At 35.6% G+C, this 18,849-nt stretch overlaps 2 long non-coding RNA genes across 3 annotated transcripts; both read left to right on the plus strand.

The window, feature by feature from the left end:
* Positions 1 to 15,015: 15,015 nt before the first annotated feature.
* Positions 15,016 to 15,726, plus strand: LOC124459823. The gene is made up of 2 exons (XR_006953828.1): positions 15,016 to 15,452; positions 15,509 to 15,726. It is a non-coding gene; the product is annotated as an uncharacterized LOC124459823 (long non-coding RNA).
* A 179-nt stretch (positions 15,727 to 15,905) lies between these two features.
* Positions 15,906 to 18,691, plus strand: LOC111518808. 2 transcript variants are annotated; one of them, XR_002724089.2, is made up of 2 exons: positions 15,906 to 15,978; positions 18,594 to 18,691. It is a non-coding gene; the product is annotated as an uncharacterized LOC111518808 (long non-coding RNA). The 2 variants fall into 2 exon arrangements; XR_002724088.2 differs by lacking the exon at positions 15,906 to 15,978 and adding an exon at positions 18,252 to 18,449.
* Positions 18,692 to 18,849: the final 158 nt, after the last annotated feature.

Raw genomic sequence — 18,849 nt, forward strand, 5'->3', positions numbered from 1 at the left:
CTCATGTTTCTTGAAATTAGTTCTAAGTACGAATTTTGAAATAAATAAAGGATAATCAAGTTAATCATAAAAGAAAATAATGTAATTTTTAAAAAGATAAGTCAAAAGGAACCTCAAAATATATTAGTTTAAATACAAATATAACAAATACTACCATCCCATAGTGAAGTTTAATACCTACTAAACTAACAAAATACTTTGAAATGTAATTTGTAATGTAATGATTAAATGTAATACTAGTCGAGATGGGTATTAATTGGTAATTATTGATTAGATGAAGTATCAGATAATATCGTTTATAACAATACATACTTTAAGGATTGATTAATTCTAGTAAGGAGTACTTTAGTATTGGCTATAACTGATATCGGTTAATACTATAAAATTTTTACTGTTCTGTTGAGTATCGTTATAATCGGCATACACTGTCTAACTAAACCTGAGAAGCAAAAACAGGTAAAAGATTGAAATCAAAAATGAACTAATTGTTAGAGGAACTTACGTTCAAATTCGTTATTTAAGAGGTTCTATTAGCAGCTAGAATGTAGGCTTAAAAAATTCATAGACATATGATATGTCTCTACTCTATATGACTCTAGTCTTCACTAGAGCTCGTCATTAACTCTTATAAAAGTTTGAAATGAATGTAATAACGTAAATACATCAGAAGCTTATATGTAAGACCTAGATAAGGGAAGAACAAAGTTCCGAAAGAATTTGATAGAAAAAAAGAATTATTCGTTAACCACAATCGTTTCCATTATTTCCGAAGGAACTACCTTTCAGTAGTTCATCGAGAGAATTCGAGAGATTCTAATTGTCAATTTTAATTAATACTCTTAAGTTTAATATATGTGGGTAAGTCCTTGTTACTACATATCAGCTCTCTTGCATTATTTCTTTCTCTAGAACACTTCCAAACAGAAAGCTATCACTTATTGGTTTGAGCTTATTGGCTTTTTGTTTGTGACATTCTCTCAGTGTACTTACTACCTTCACAATGGAATGCCACTGTCGTTGCCGGCATGTCAAAGTGAATAACTCAATAGCCATATTGGGTGTCCACCTGTCTTGGTGTACAAACACAACAGTTCATATGTGTGTTTGCCAGAGTGAGTGAGTGTGTGTGTGTGTGAGTGGCAGGAAGATGGAGCAGCTTGCAATTCCACGTAAATCCGCCAAACGGAGAGCTCACACTGGCAAAACCAACATGATTTTTGTAGAGTTGCACACACAAATGGCCGTTAAAATTCCTTACTTAACCCGATATGGTAATGATAATTTCGCACATTGAGCTGCAATTTACACTTCTGTGGAATAAAAACCAAACCTCTGACCATTTTAAGTGTCCTCGCACACACATATCGACCATCCAATCCCACCCAAATGGCCAAATGGACGAGCATAATCTTTAATTAGTAATGCCCAAAAACAAAAATGCAAAAAAAAAAAAAACAACAACAACAAACAAACAGACAACAACAAACAGGGAACAGAAAAATGTATACTCAAATATGCAAAATATGACACAGGTAGTAGCAGTCAGTTGTTAGTAGAAGGAGCCACTCCAAAGGCACTCCAGGAACGAGCCATTTAAAATAACTGACAGCGAGCGGAGAGACTGGAGAGGGGAATGGAATGGAAAAGAAACGACTAAAAGAGGAAACTGAATGTTGCGCAGGTCAGTAGCAATTAAGATAAGCCAAGTTACAAGTGTGCCGATTATGTCCTGTCAATATGTCGTCGATAACTCCAAACGAGAGCCCCCCCAAAAAGATTGGTAGCCGTGTGTCTGTCTCTGTGTCTGTGTGTGTGTGTGTGTTGCCATGGGAAACGCGATGTGGCAATGTGTCACGGATGCGCCACTCACTGGCTAGTAGTCGGTAGTAGTGTTGTTTGATAACCAGTCTAAGTGGAATACTATATGGTAGTCGGTCGTCTGCATAATGCATTCATTTGACAGCATTGACCACCATCAAACCGCATCTGTTTTGGCCTTGTCTTGCTGTTTCTGTGTGCGTGTGTCCTCATTTCTAATGTTGGTCCTTTTCATTTTGCCGCCTTTTCGCCCCAAAATGTATTCCCATTCTCATTCACTATTAATTAGAATGCGTCTCCACTTCTTCTGGACTTTTGGCTGGCATTTCAATGTTAACGGCACGCGACATTTTAAATATGTTTTGCCCATTGGATCTGCTGCTGCTACTGCTACTGCTACTGAGTTTCGCTCTGAGTAATTTGGTGGCATTCCACAAATATTATTGTTCAAATATTTGAAACTTGATTTGCATTTTTCAACGACTTTGTATATATAAGTATGTGTGTATATATCTCTATATATGAAGCGTAGCAGCTGTTGAAATTGATGCCGCTCTTTGAATTTTTGGTATTTACGTTGAATACAAAACGAGACCAAGTGAAGGCGGCCTGGGATTCCGGGGGCGGGGTCGGGGTCGGGGTCGAGAGGGTGATGTATGTGTAGAGTCTGAGTTTGAGTATACTTAAATAGATCCTTGACATTATTTAGATAATTAGAATTAATGCCATAATGTGGTCAACTTTTTTTTTTCCTTGTCTCCTTTTCACGGCCTTTTGGCAGCCAACAAAATGTGTCAAAATATTTAAATATTTAACAGATGTTAAGGTTAAAATGGAATAACAAAAGAAAAGAAATTTCACATTTTTGATAAAGTTTGAATTTATTAATAACAATGCAGCTTTTTACAATTTCTCAATTATCCAAAGGTAAATCAGGAGCCTTTTAACTTTGAATCTAATTTAGATTAAGGGTTGTCAAATAATATTAATCAAATGGTCAATAACTTTTCATTATGATTAGAGATTAAAAACTAAGGTTGTTGGCTTCACTAAAGATTGTTAGCTAATTGAACTAAATTTCAAAGATTTCGAATTGAGATTTTTAACTGTAACATAAACAAGCACAAAATCGTTTATAGACATTAAAAATTTGGATATTTCCATAGAGAAATTTTACATTTTTATATTCATTAAAGTACTAATTAGTGCACAATTGGCTTAATTTCCAAATTACACATTGTTGGTCTGGGCGAAAATGTTGTCGACTACCTAAACTATATACCTACGTATATGTATATGAAGGAAAACTTTGACAAACTAAACAATTAACACATTCAGTTTGGTCAGTTAAGTCAAGTTTGCTATTTGATGACAAAATAATTTTTTGACTTGAACGAAATTGTATCTTATTCAACTGTTTTAAAAATCTATTCAAAGATTATCTAACTAAATTTTTATGAATTGAGAGTTAAGTAATTTAGGAAACAAAAGGGCTAAATGAGATATTTATGTGATTAAATTTGGGATACATTTTATTATTGCAGTCAAGTTATCAATGTAATTCCATCGGTTAAATTAAGTTTTGTTGTAAAATAAAAGAATTGTCGAGTGGGAAACTATTGATGTTGATATTTCATTATATTACATATTTAGCTTAATCTGCAATTAAGCTTGTTGGCTCAGTTAAAAAAAAAATTTTAGACTTAATGTCAGTATTTCATTTTATTACTTAGTACCTAAATCTTTAAGCAAATGTGTTTTGCCTATAGATGAATACTTCAAAATGTCCTAATAATTTCGACTAGATATTTTTTTGAAATTTGATCATATCTTCAAAAGCCGCTAATAAGTTCCCCAAAAAAGGCTGTCACGCAGTGTTGTTAAAGAGATTAACTAATTTTTAAAACCATTATGCAAAATAATTCAGGTTATAAACCAAAAAAAAAAAAACCAGAGGGCCGGTGCTAACTTCGACCGCGTCAAAGTTTCTATACCCTTGCAACTTTTTTGGTAAATGTTTCCTATAGCCATCAAAGTGGATGGCTAAAAAGGCTTAAGTTTGCGAAAGGACGGCCTACAATCTTAGCATAGGAAATAACGAAGATATTGATCAAAGTCACTGTTCGTGACTTTGCCGTTTGTATGGGAGCTATATGATATAGTGGTCCGATCCGACTGAATCCGAGATATACAACCCCTGCATAAATAAAAGCCTTTTTGCAAGGGTATAATAAAGAACAAAGAAAAGATACTTCGGTGGCAAACGAGATATTTTTGGTTAAATATCTTGCAAAAGTTGCTTTGAGTGAGCTTTATAGACTTCTTAATATATCTTTTTGTTGTTTCAATTAAAGTATTTTCATAACTTTGTGGAAAGAAAAAAACGTAAATTGTAAGTATATTTTAATGGGTTTACTTTAAAACAAGAAAATTGTGGCTCTATTTGTTACATTTTTATACCATACACCCAAAGGATGAAATGGTATATTAAAGTCGCCAAAATGTATGTAACAGACAGAAGGAAAATTCTCTGACCCCATTAAGTATATATATTCTTGATCAGGATCAATAGACGAGTCGATCTAGCCTTGTCCGTCTGTCCGTATGGAAACCTAGATCTCGGAGACTGTATTAGCTAGAAGAACTTTTAAAAATGTTTTTTTATGCGATTCTAGTTAGATTTAATCATCAATCGTTACTTCTACAGTCAAAACTAATATGAAGCGTTACTTTAGACTGATGAAGATGACAAAAATTTCTGAATCTATTTCTTAAATCTAAATAAATAGGTATAAAACTATAAAAGAGCATTTTAGGTGTACTTTTCATAAAAATAACCACTCAATTGATAATAAATGTTCTGTACTTGTATCTTAAGGGTGTTTCCCTTAACTATTGAATCGTTGAACATTTCGATGAGAGGAACTTTTTAAACATACAAAAACTATTCCATTATACCGCCGCCAATTTACAATAAAAAGGCAAATGCATTTGACTTGAGAGACATTTTTTATTAAAATATTTAGCTAAGATTGCATTTTATGCACTTTTGACTAATCATTAGGCATCTTTGGTTAGCAATTATTAAAGAGGCAACAAACACCTTGAATCAAGATGGCATTTCTAGATTGTTAGTCATAGTTGGAGCACATGCCACTTGGCCACTTCATTTATAGCCATTCAATCTCCACTTGGACTCACATAAATAAATAACTAAGCACCTTGCCATCGATAAACTCAATTGAAAGCATTCCATTCTGTCTCAGCCATCATTCTCCGTTTCTTCCATTTTTTTTTCTCTTTCTCTTTTTGCTCTCTTTTATTTTTTTTTACATACCTGGCAAGGTCAAATGGCAGAGGGAAAACTTTCAACCTCCAACCCTGTGGGTTGGTCGACAAAACTTTCAATTGCATACAAATTAAATAGGAGCGAAAAGGAACAAAAAGAAAACGCAATAAGAATGTGAAGATGTGGGCCGATGCCGACGGGAAACATGACTGGGAATGGATTTGATGAACTACCCACAAGTTGTGCCATGGCAACGGAGGCAATTTCGGGCTCATTACCTCCAACTGGGAAGGCCGCGTGCCGTGAAAAGTTATGAATAGGAGAGAATACGGTAGCACGGCAATCAGGCAGTCAACGAACCAAATGCGACCCCCCGCACCGAGCATAAAGTTCCTCGACGGAAGTCAGGAAGAAAGTAAGACTTGTACAGAAAATTAAGATGATGACGATGACAACAAATTGATGTAATGAAAATGTTTTTCAAGATATTTACTTTGAGGTGAACGCGAAATTGAATGAGCATTATCATTGAAACAAACGGAAAAAGCGATGGCAAGGTGAGGCAAGGAGTTGCGCAAAGAAGTATGCTAGAAAAAATGTTGTTGTTTTTTTTGCCGACTCCCACTTATGGAATTGTCTTCTTTTAATTTCTTATCGATAGAAATGCGAAATTTTTCTGTTTCTGTTCAATGTTACAACCGAAACAGCATGTTGAATGCTTCCAAATCGCTGATAAACAGCGAAACAACTCTCCAAACAGGGCAGAGTAAGAATGAGAGAGAGAGAGAGAGACTGAGAGGTGCAAAAGGATCTGAGGCAATGGCGATGGGTATCGGGAAGCTTCATACATACATCTACGGTAAGTCTGTGGACAACACAAATACAAAACGAACCAGAGACAGACAGAGAGACCAGAGAGACAGCAAAACCCACGAAACGTCTCCGACTCTGTTGAATTTCGGTGTCTTTGAACAGCGCCTCGTCCCATGGAGATGGAGTCATGGGAACCAACTTTTCACATTCCGCGCGTGCTTCTGTTTTGCAGACTCCGCTTTGACTTTGATATTCGTTTCGGTTTTTTGTTGTCCTCCTCTTTTGTTTGCTGCCCAATGTGTGTGAGAGAGAGAGGGGGAGAGCGAGAGAGAGAGACGAAGAGATGCTGGCGGCACAAAGACAAAGCCAACAAGCATCAGACCGCGCGGTCCAACTTCAAGTCCAACTTCAAGATGGACAATCTTTCCGATATGTGGCAAAAGGCAAAACAGGACGAAATTCTAAGCGCTGTTTTTGTTTCGATATCGAACACGATCCGAGTTTTAGTTATTTTTCTGTTAACCAAAATGCCTCCCCCCCCCGAAACAACATACTCCCCGTTCTGATAAGGTGCTTACCTGGAACAGTCTCTCTTTCTCTCTCTCGACCATAATCAAATTGCTGCGAAATTTTTTTTTTTTTCTAGTTTTTCCCAATTGGTAGCAATCGCAAATTTCTTATCTGGCGTCGGCAAATGGCCAAACAACAACGGCTCGAAACAGCTCGAAACGATCATCAAAAGCATTAAATTGCCTCCAACTCTTCAGCACCAAAGATGATGAAGTCTTGCTTCCAGCTTCCAGCAGCTTCAACTCCTTCTTCTCTTGCGTCGGCTCAACTGCAAAATGCTTTTAAGTTTTTGTTGCCTTCCTTTTTGTTTTTGTTTTTTTTTTTTGTGTGTGTGTCTTTCTTCCCCCCGACTCCTCAATCGCCGCGTTGGCCGTTGGTTTTGAAAAGTTTTTCAACTTGCCAGCTTGAATGCAGTTGTTAGTCTGTTCTGTGTGTCTCTGCCTCCTTCGGTTGCCCCCCTCCGTCCTTAGTCTTTCCCCAAGCCCCGGGATCCAATCGAACGACGATCGAACAAATGAACGAATGAACGTACATATGAGTAGCAACCAAATTTGTTTCATGGCAGACAGCAGCAGCAGCAACAACAGCAACAACTACAACAACAACAACAACAAACTTCACATGACGCACGATCCGAACGATCCTTGAGAAACTTTAATTCTTCGACAATCCCTCGAGCTTCTCTACTGGTGTAAAATGTTGAGAAAGGGAAAACATGTGAATACTTACTTATGCTTATTTGCCCTTTGTCTTTGTTGGTCTTTAGTTTATAATTTTGATTCATCAGTTTAAACTTAATTTTTGGTTTTACATTCTTTCTTTACTAAAGCCTTTATTGGCAATTTTTTCTTGTTCTTTTGATTGAACTAATACTGGAATGAAAGTCATAGATATTACTGTGTGTTCTAAGAATATTTCTCTCAAGAGATTGGGTCGTGGTTTCATATTATACTTATATATTTAATCCTTTAATCCACGGCACGGATTTCCGATTTCCAAGCGGTTTTTTATTAGTCAGAAAAGTGAAAACAAATAATTCACTTTTTTCGTTTCTTTAATTTTTGACTTAGAACGCTTTTATAAAGGATAAGGAATATGTTGCATAAGTGCATCAAAAATAATTCTCAGCGATGAGGTTCTTTTTGTTTTTAGTAAAAATTGTAATTAACTTATGTTTACTTTAGATAATAAAGATCTAGCAATTGGAGAAAATTGGATATTTGGAAAATTTGAAAAAGAAATATAGAAATACAGCTGTAGGAGAAAAAGAAATATAGGTAGAACCTTATATTTGGAACTTGCAGAATCAAGATAAATACAATAGAATGAATATATACATAGAAGCTGGTAGGGGTAGGGGTAGTTGTTTTGGTTTATCTCCTATATGAATATGATACGCACACACAGCCAACAAAATATATTAAAAAAATCATGGACTACTTGAATTTTGCATGGAATCAATCGATAAAGCAAATGTTTTTTCTTATTTACACATAAACTTAATATAATAGTTCGTCTTTTTTCTTGTCTTTCTTCTTAGTTGCCTTTGTTTCCCTTGTCAATTCTTCTTTTTGCATTTCATTTGAACTTGTTTTAACCTTCTTGGTGCCTTATTGTTCGACCAATTTGAATTTGAAAAATATTTTCTTTTTTTTTTCAGTACTAGTTTGCTTTATGCTTTTTACTTTTTTTCTCATTTCTCTCATTTCTTTTACATTTATTTCATTTAAATTTATATATTTTTTTTAGCTTTCACTGTTTTGATGTTTGGACAATTTTTGTAATATTTTCTTTGATTATTTCTTCACAAAAGAACTGCTTCGTTTGCATCAGCTTTTATTTATAATTTGTTCCATTCTATTACTTTATAAGAATCTTGAATTGCTCTTTGTATCCTTTCATTGCATCTCTTTTGTCTGCTGTTTAGCCTTGCATTCTTTTTGGCCACTTTTGCGTGCTTTTAAGCCAGTCATTTCATTTCAGCTAATAAAATTTAAAACTATACGTTGTTACCTTTTTCAACAGTTCTAACTATTTCTAATATAAACATCAGTACAAATAACGTTGTAAGGACTGTGTTTTCTACTGCATATTCGCATAAATTATTATATAATATATTGATTGATTAAGAGTTAATTATGCAAGTTCCTTAAATGTAAAGAATGTTACTTATCATATATCGAACGTAAAACGGATCATTTATGATGTGATAAAGCTGTTGGTTCAGGAACATTGACATAATCAATAAAAAGAATAAAATGTAAAAAATTTGTTCTGATATACGGTCTAATTTAAAAGCCTGTGTCCTGCATGGAGTCTGAAGTTTCAAATTTCGGGGATTCCAAATTCCTTTGAGTCAGTCCTTCTTAAATTTGGAAGGTAAATTGGTAATGAACATAAGAAATTGACTTTTATAATTTACATTTCATAATATAAGTAAAAAATATGATTTTTATCTTATCGGACATTGCGTTTATCTAATTTTGTCAAAATAAAAATCAATTCGAAACTAATTTGTTATGAATCGAAGTTACTTTCCTTAGCAGTATCAGGACCTGACCTTTATTAACTATTTTAGAATCAGTATTTATCATTTTCTGCATATTGTATTAATGCATTCATTTTTATAGTTAATCTATCCGCCTACATAGTTGGTTAGTTATCTTAAGCCTTTCCACATAAACTATAGTTTCTGGTTTAACTAGTGAGAGTCTTTACACAACAATTTTAGCCCAAACTAAAGTGATTGGTCCCTTAGTTAGTAAGAGATGCACTGATTTTCCTGTTATCCATTTAATTTTATTGTCATATTTATGATATGTGGCTTGAAATTATAATTTTTAATCCCTGTCATCAGACTAGTCTCTATGATTTTAGGTGCAAATTGAAACATTTATTTTAAATGTCATTTCATTACTTGATTTATTGTTGTACTGTACACTCAAGTGGCCTCTACAACTCTATCAGAAGAGGACACTCTGTACACTATTCCCCAATCGAAGTTGTAAAATTGGTTGACTGAAATCGACCTGGCCTTGAATGCCATTGCCGACTCTATGGACCAACATCAACCATTTTGCCAACGCCATTGCAGTTTAAATACCCTGTTAAAAGAAATCCTGTGCGGGTATATATAATCTTAGAGATTTTAAGAAAGAAAAGTTAAGAAAACTGATGGGTGTTTTGAAGCTGTAATGGAGATATATGCTTGGGTAGGATATTGAAAACAATTTTTACTTTTTACAGGGTATCATTTGGCTTTTGGTCCCCCCCACTTAATGAATGGAATTTGTTTTCATCGATGTTTTTTCGCTCTCTCTTTCTCTCTCTCTGTCTTTGTCTGTTTGCTTATCTTGGCCCCATCATCATCATCATCATCGTCATCGTCATCTTTGTCTTCGGCTTCTTGTATCTTGGCCCTTATGACGACTTTCTGTCATACGTTGCAAGAAGAGCCGAAACAGGACCAAAAGCGGGAAGAGGAGGGCCATCGGGGAGGGGGTCAGTTGGAGACGTAACATGGAAGCAACGTCAATGAGTAGATCAATCAAAAAAGCCGTCAATGTAGCAACATTAAATGCTCCCCCATCCATAATGACCAATCGGAAGAATCTTAAATGCATCATCACATTGAACGCAGTATCCGGCCAAGTTGGTTTGCAGGAGAATGAGGACTCAAAGTGGTCACCGCTTTTGCCCCTCCCCCCACCGTTTATCAATGCCCTCACCATATTAATATAGACCATAAGTATTGGTTGAAATTAGTTGTACTTCTAGGTAAAAGATCCTTTTGGTAAAGTTTTTTTCTTTTTCTTGTTTTGTTGAGGGTAAATTTAATTAAAATTTCATTGCCGCCCATGAACTTGGTTTTCTCCCCCACTCTAACTGACTCTACACTCCCCTCGCCCATCCTTCTTAGAAGGACTCGTGTTCGTGAGTCCACCCTGATACCATGACGATTAGATTTTATTAAAAAGCCAAATATGCACAATTATTATGCTACGCCAACCACTTGACAGTCCATGAACATAAATATGTGTGTCTCTCAGTATGCGTGTGTGTGTGTGTGCGAGTCCTGCCCAGCTGGGCTCAAACCACCACCACCACGATTACCACTAGCATCTGTGTCCTGTCTCTGTTGCTTATGCTGCTGCTGCTGCGGTGTAGAGTCCTTTGCCTTATTTGCTTTTTAATAAAACAGGTGCTCGACCTTCAGCGTTGACGGAAAGCGGCGTAAATGGAGGGTGAATGCCACGAGTGTTCTACCCCTGCCACTCCCCCATCCCATTTTTCCTCCTCTCCCTTTGCATGTGTCATTGCTATCTTTTATCATTTAATTTCGCATTCAAACGTTTCGCACCCTCAGCATCAAAAGGATGCTCGAAGTAAAGGATCACGCACAGAACAAAGTCATGCCTTCCCTTTCCCCCACCCCGTAGCAAAGTGCGTGCGGTCGTCACTCGACCCTGCCAGTGTTGTCATTTTTCATTTTGCTCACAACTCCCACTACTATCCTCATCCCGCATTTCCCCTCTCCTTTCCTCTCACCCCTTAGCCGAAATTTGTATATGTCGAAAAGTCCAACATTCCAAAGAGCGATGCGGAGCAAAGCAGAGCAGTGCAGAGCAGAGCATCATCATCACCATCATCCGTATCATCATCAACAGTCAACGTCCGCTTGAATGGTGCTGTTGCTTTGGCTTTTGCTTTTCCTTTTGCTGCTAGCTGATCCGGCAATTAGGCCAAGCGGAAAGCGTGCTCAAACTATAGAAAAAGACACGAGTTGGGGGAGATGGGCAACAGAGCAGTGGAAGGAGTAGGGGGTGTTGTTGCCGGGGCGGAGAGTGCTAGTCCAAATCGTTTTGTGATTGCTGCTGAAAAGCTGTCGTTGGACTTTATTGGTTTTTCGAAACGAGATTTTCATCTACACTGAAACAAAAAGTTTTACTAGATTTTTAGTTTTATTTAGGAGCACTAAGAGTTTAAGAAGATAAGGAAAGATATGTATATATTTAGAAAAACAATTAAGTAAATTTTGCGTTGTTTATCTATCTATAACGGATCTGTTTATCATTTCAACCATATCAAACATATTAGTTATATCAAAACTTTTATAAACTTTTAGGTTAAAAGATACTTTATAATATAGAGAAGTCATAAGAGTATTCGTAGGTACTATAAATTTAAAGAGATTTATGTTTAAATATAATGAGTAAAATTCTACAAACTCTTAGGGCCATCAAGATAATATATCAATTAATTATATTGACGTTCTTTCATTCATCATATATTTCTTTTGTTATATTTGTCTCTATTTGTGGTAGTATAAAAACTAATAACAAATATTCTTACACAAAATCGATTGAGCACTACTTATATTCATATATATCATTTGAGTAAACTCCTTTTAGAAATTATTAAGAATTGAAAACTGATCAATGTTGTTGTAGGTAATTTTAGGAGGTCTTTCCCCACGGTCTTGACAATCAAAACTTAAGAAGTTTAAGACATAAAATATCGTTTTTGTTGAACAAAAATATATCTCAAATTCATTTTAACAGTTTAAGAGGTCACTAGTCGTTGTTTGGTGAGAAAAATCAGAAATATACGACCATTTGATGTTAAAATATAAATTTTCATAACTAATTTTAGGTTTTGAAAGCTCTGTAAGAAATAGTAATAAATATTAGTGTTAGGTATATCCTATTTTATAATTGATATGTTACGTTTGTATAGCTTCTATTTAACAACATTGGAATGAAACAAATGTAATATGTGGAAACAGGGAGTTATTGTTATGAAAATTAATGAAATGGCAACAAGTAGAAAATAAAACACAATATACATGAAGAAAACAAGAAAGAAGGACGGCTTTTAATATATGTCTTTATTAAGACACTACAATTAGAATAGTAATAAAGTTGGTAATAGTAGTAAAGTTAATAAATTATATATTATACTATAATTATATTATAACTTCCAAAAAGATATATCAGCTTAAAATCGATTCAGATTTATGTGAATAAGTTCGGGACAAGTAAGTAGGGAATTAAGAAATATTTTAGAATTCTCTCACAGATATCTCGGCTCCAGAAATAGTTTAATTCACTATTAAAATTTACGTTTACGCAATTGTTTAAACATTTAAAATGGTGTAGCCAAGTAAATTTAATTTTATATTTAAAAAATTAGCCTATTATTAAATAGTTTTCAGGTATTGCTGAATTTTTTATTAATTTTTAATGTCTTGCTCAATTTTTTCCAGTGTAGTTTAAGCAATGAATATGCTTTTCGTTTGTTTTCTTATTGTTGACTATCATTTCTATTATCAAAAGTCATTGACACCCTTTTTATTTATTTGTACATTTATTTGTTTTTTCGTTTTTCATATTGGTTTATCCTTGCAATAATCGCTTACATGGCATAAGGACCAACCCCAGCGGTTGGTAGGCTGAACCAGTTGGTTGTTTGGTTGGTTGGTCGGTTGTATGAGTTTCTCTGTGAGTTAAGCGAGAACAATGACTTGAAATAAGGATTAATGGTGTACACGATTATTTTTTTTTTTTGTATGCCGAGCCAAGGACTGTGTGGATGGATGTGGGGGAAACGAGAGACAGACAGACAAACGGAGAGACATAGAGACAAACATATTAAAAAATACAATACGAAAACTGTCGCGAGGACGAAGACTGTGAACACATTCAGTGCATGGTGTAGGTCGAATTTAATAAAACGTCCTCCCCCAGATCTCTGGCACTGCCTGCCCCCACCCTTCGCCTGCTACTCATTCTGGTCTTGGCTTGTGTTCCCTTATCCTGTTGCCTTCATCTCGAGTGCTTTGGCTCTTGTCTTTGTTGGGATTTCGCCACGCTTCTGGTTGGCTGACTGAATTTATATATATATATATATATTTGTATATATATAATGTTCTTTTTTTTTTGGTTGTTTGTGAGCGGGGTGCTTGGTGCGGGGTTGGGGGGGTAGTTGGAGGTGTGGTGGTTGCTTACAATTGTTTTCGCTGCTTGGGGTTTTCCTTTTATTTGTATGATGAAGAATTTATTTGAAAATTAAGAAGACAAATTATTTAATTTCGACTTTATGAGCTTTTTCCCTTCCCCATTTAGCACCCCTCTAATGCATCCCAGGTTTGGCCAGGACTTGAAGTTCTGAAAGATATGAGTTTGAAGGAGCCCGAAAAGGACTTTTAGTCAGTTCTTGGAAAAGGGTTTTTTTTTGTTGTTTGTTGCTCTGCCGTTTCTGTTGTCGGCCATTTTGATAGGGGAGCAGCAACAGAAAACTTGAAACGCGTTTTGCATTTTATAGCCAACTTGGTAATAAACACGCAGCCTGCCCTCAAGGAGGGCTTTAATAAGCAGGGGGGAAGGTGGCCACTGGAGTTGGAGGAGTACTTTGACTCGAGCACGCCACAAACTTAATTTCATTTAGTTTTATGTACATTTCATTAAGCAAAAAATTTCCAGGGCGGCAATGCGACGGCTATGGCGAGTCAACGGAATCGGCGACCAACCATTTGAAGTGTCCTCCTCTCTCCGTAAGAGAGTGTGTCCTGGCAATGGCGATGGCGATGGCGACTTGAAGGGACAACAATCAAGATAAATAGCAAGCGGAATTTTTATTGCCGAAAGGATACGGACGAAGGCACAAAACAAAAGGCAACCCAAAAATAAAAAAAAAAGAGTTAAAAGTGTTGACGTGACTATGTCCTTCCCCCAACCCCCAATAACACACACACTCACACCAACACACATATGCTCACCTTTTGTATATGTGTGTGAGTATTGTTGTTGTAGAATTGTCAGGCATATTTTGTATTTTACCAAATTTATTGCCCAGTGGCAACATTTTGTTTGTTTGTTCGCTCATTCATTCCTTCCCTGTTCCCCCATCTCCTAGTCAACCATAACCATAGATTATCTCATCGTTTAGTGCCTAATATGCACCCAAAAAGGTAGTCTCTAGGAATATGATTTATTACCGATATATATACATACAAGAGAGATACAGCTGGGGCAACATTTTTAATTACACTTTTTTACAAGAAAATTAAATGGCAACATGTCAACGCTAATTAAATTGTTCTTCTTCTTTGCTACACATTGGTTCGGTTTGATATCCTGCGACCACATGTGTATGTGTGTGTGTGTGTTTGTGTGTTTGTGTGTGAGGATAGGTGAAAGGGTTGGGAGCTGGAGCCGCCGCTAGATGACAACAATGATAATGTATTGCGGTCATGTGGAGGGAGTGAGGGGTTTGGGGGTTGACTGAACATTTATCAAATTGAGACAATCGAGAGACAGTGGCCTAGGTTAAGAGTTATTATGTTGTTAACTCTGAATGGCAAGTTTTATATTTGAATTTATAATAGGTCAACGCTGTCTCTTTATTGAATTAATTAAACAACGTTTTTACTAATTATTACATTTGCTGAAATTCGATAGCAGCATATGTTGTGTCAGTTTATTTTATTTTTTTTTTTTTCATTTAGTTTTATTTCTGCTCCCAGCAGCATTTACAGACTACATTCTTCTTAGTTGCTAAAAGTTGTTTTAAAAATAATTTTCAAATTTTCTTTCCACCAAATAACTTTTTCAAAATTACAAATTTCGCGCCCACTAACATTTTCCAGCACTGAAAACGATACTGCTTGATAGTCGATAATTTATCACTGACAATCGATAAGAATCACCGCCACCGGCGATAACATGTTGTCAACTCTCTCATATTTACATTAGGAAAAACAGCTGACTTTCAGAATGTCAAAAAAATTGGTAGAAAATATATGCTGCGAAATAGGGGAACAAATGTGTGAATCAAGACCATGAACATTTTGAATTGGAAACCATTGACGCAATCAGAATGAATGCTATCTGGAAAGGCAATCTTGCCTGAGACAATAGACGCAATCATGAACAGGTCGTCTGGAACATCTTAATGTTGCAAAGTAAGTTTGACATGTAATGTACTTACAATGATTGTAATTTCACTCTATCCATTTAGGTAATCTGATGGGGAAGTAGCTGTGCTCCAATTATAATCTTTACCAGAGATCTGGAGTGGAAATCGATCTTGATTTGGGTTATTAAATTAAAAGTTATCTTTGTTAAGAACATTATACTTTTGCACAAATGATGTAAATTCCTGGCAAGGACAAGCTCTTTTGTAGTTTTCTGCAGGATTTTAATAAAACTTTATAATTCTTTGGCTTATGTATAAAAGTCCGGGTCATTCAAATTAGCTCTAGATCGTCCAAATATATTATATAGCTTCTACAGCAAACCCAAAAGTTAACAGAGCACTGCGATTAACAGCGTTGCTTATTTAACAAGTGCGTCTCAATTTGAGTAAACTCATCGATAACACTTCTATATAATCGTTGATTTTGCATCTCTAGTGTTAGTGTTGTTTTTGTTTTCGAGGTAAGTAAAAGTGGCGTGGTAATCGGAGTCGCATGTTTTAATTTTTAAAAGGTGAGTAAAATATTAAAAAAATTGGAAATAATTATGTCAAACTGTCAATCTAGTACAGTAGATAAAAGTAATATGCGAAAGTGAACTAAAAACTAACATAGAAAGCGTTGCGAAAGTTATAGCCTCAAAATAAAAAACGAAAAAAATTCCATGATGGAGAGAAAACGAACGACGATTAGGTGTCTCAATGTTAGTGTCTGTATGTGTGTGTGGGCTCGCTCGCTATCTGTGTATGCGAGTGTGGACGTCCTCGTTTCTCTTGAAATCAATAAAAGTGCAAAAAAAAATTCAATTGATTTTCGAGACGAAGAAATTGTTAATCTTAATAAATACAAAACGCAAATTGTATAGAGAAATTTCATTGGAAATGAATCATTTTTCACTGCGTCTGCTGCTTTAGAGGGCGCACAAAGAAAGTGTATGCGTGTGTGTGTGTGTATGCAACAAAATGGCGGCGACAGCGGAAAATCTCAATAATGCTGTTGACTTTGCCGCTACACGCCACCCCGCCTTCAATAAAAGCCACCCCGAAGATGATTTTTCTCAAATTTTTGTATATTTTGCTATTGCAGCAAATGTGGCAGCAACTTCAAATCATCTTCAATTTTTTTCTCTTTCTTCCGCAAATACACATACACACACACAAATACAGAGCCATATATGCATATGGTTGTGTGTGTGAGAGGAAATTATTGCACTTTGTTCGAATTGCTTTCGTCATGAGGGTAAAGAGACAAAAACAGAAAATAATAGTACAAACATATGTATATAAAGATGTGTATGTATGTATCTGTGTACTTATATAGAAGCTGAGTTTGAATTATATATTCTTCATTCCATATCTGGGTGTGCCATACACACATACTTTGGGGCTTTGGCTTGTTAAATATGCAGTGGCAGCAACAAAGCAGAGCAAGCAGCAGCATGACCCTCCACTCCGCTCCTCTCTAAGCCAAACACTTGTACACACGCGCTTGAATTGAGGTCAAAATCATCCACAAACTGGGTCTTCCGAAGGGGGATGGTGGAGATTGATGACGGCCATCCAAAAAGGGTGGTTGGTACTTCCATTGCATATACCGTTATATATTTTTGGGGTGACTTTTTTGTATCCACAATCAATTAACAAACGTAGGTTTTTTTTTTTTAACAAAGTGACTCACTGTATTTTTCTCGCCTATTTGTTTTTGTTGACTTATAAATTGCGCTAATCATGAGGCAATTTATCGCCTCCGATCTATAATATATAAGTTGTGGTGTGTTTGGGGTCAAGGGACTTTAATTGAGAGCGAGATAGAGGCCAAAAACCTTGCTCTCTGCTGCTGCCACACAAAGAAAAGGACACTGACATGCGGCGGTCGGTTTGGTTGTTGGCTGCTGCATCATCGAACTCAGAACCAGCTAGAGCAAATTGGTTGTAGTTCCCTGCTCCCTTCCCCCCACACACACAAATATCTTTCACAAAAGACAAAGGAGAAAATGGGAACACAAAGAATACTCGCTCACACACAGAGAAAGAGAAATATGTACATGCTTCGACACGCAAATAAGTAAAGTAGCAAACCAAAATCAAAAAAAAAAACTATGATTCATGCAGTTATCTAAGTTGTGTGTTTTTTCGTCTTAAACAATTATTTAAATTAAACAATTAATATGTTTAAATTTAGTCTATTGAATAAAATCCAGGCTTACCTACACATCAGGTGGCAACTCTCTACGTCAAGTACACTTACACACGTACGAATACTAAGACATTTGGACACACACACAGAAGTGAATATCGCGTCATAGACAGAGACACGCAAACAAGTGGGAAACAACGCGGCAGTTATGCTCAATTCAAATTGAAAATCATTTTGAAGGCGTTTTAAGCGTTGCCGAGGTTATTTCCAGTTTACATTGACTGATGAATAGCCCCAAACCTCTCCATTCCATAGACACACGCACGCACACATACATTTGTATGTATGCACCTGCAAGTGAAATTAATTACAGCTGTTTTTTCTCTCTAAAACCCTGTATTAGAAAACAACAACAGAATCCAGTTGCCGTTATTTTTATAAAAAAAAAATGCATGTAGAAAGTCTCGCCGTCATCTTCTGAGTCTTTGTGACCGTTATAATTGATATAAAAAGGGGTGTCTTAGAATTTAATTCACTTTTGTTAGCATTAATTGATTGATAAGTCTTATTAATTGGCCTGCAACATGTCTCAGATTTTTTCATCGATTATTGACCTTTAAGAGAAGTCTCTCATGGCGATCTTCTCTTGCGTGTGTTTTTTTCGTTTTTGGAAAGGAAACAACTTTGAGTTACTTTTTTATAGTATTCAGATCAGTTTGCGTTGATAAATGTATCATTTGTCTTGAGTGTAGCTTTATATAATATCAAATTTTATTTATTACAGTTTGTCTTGTTTTTTTTGTTTTCTTGTGTTAATTTTTTTTTTATCCTGCCCTGCCCATAAGTTTTGTAAATATCGTTTCGATCGATTCAATTTTGGATTTGTTTAATTTTTATAATTTTTTTTTTTTTAAGTTTTTGGCGAATGTAACATATATATCAAGAAAAACATCCATCAATTATTGGTTTTTGTTTTGTTTTATATTTTTCCAGGAATTTCCCTTATTTATACCGCAGAGAGAAGGCAAACACCAAGTGTCAACCGGTGAAAGGCGAAATAATTCCCCGAAAATTACCACGACGCATCTGAAGTATTAGAAGGAACCAAAACAAATCAAACATATAACTGAGAATCTTCAAGGATCAATAATAATTACCTTTGAGAACAACAACAATAACAACAATTTTCCCCGTGTGAAAAACAAAAAGGACTTGTGTCGTTTTTTAATCGTAATCTAAACGTCATTTT

The sequence above is a fragment of the Drosophila willistoni genome, assembly GCF_018902025.1.
Source record: "Drosophila willistoni isolate 14030-0811.24 chromosome 2L unlocalized genomic scaffold, UCI_dwil_1.1 Seg139, whole genome shotgun sequence".
Lineage (NCBI taxonomy): Eukaryota > Metazoa > Arthropoda > Insecta > Diptera > Drosophilidae > Drosophila > Drosophila willistoni.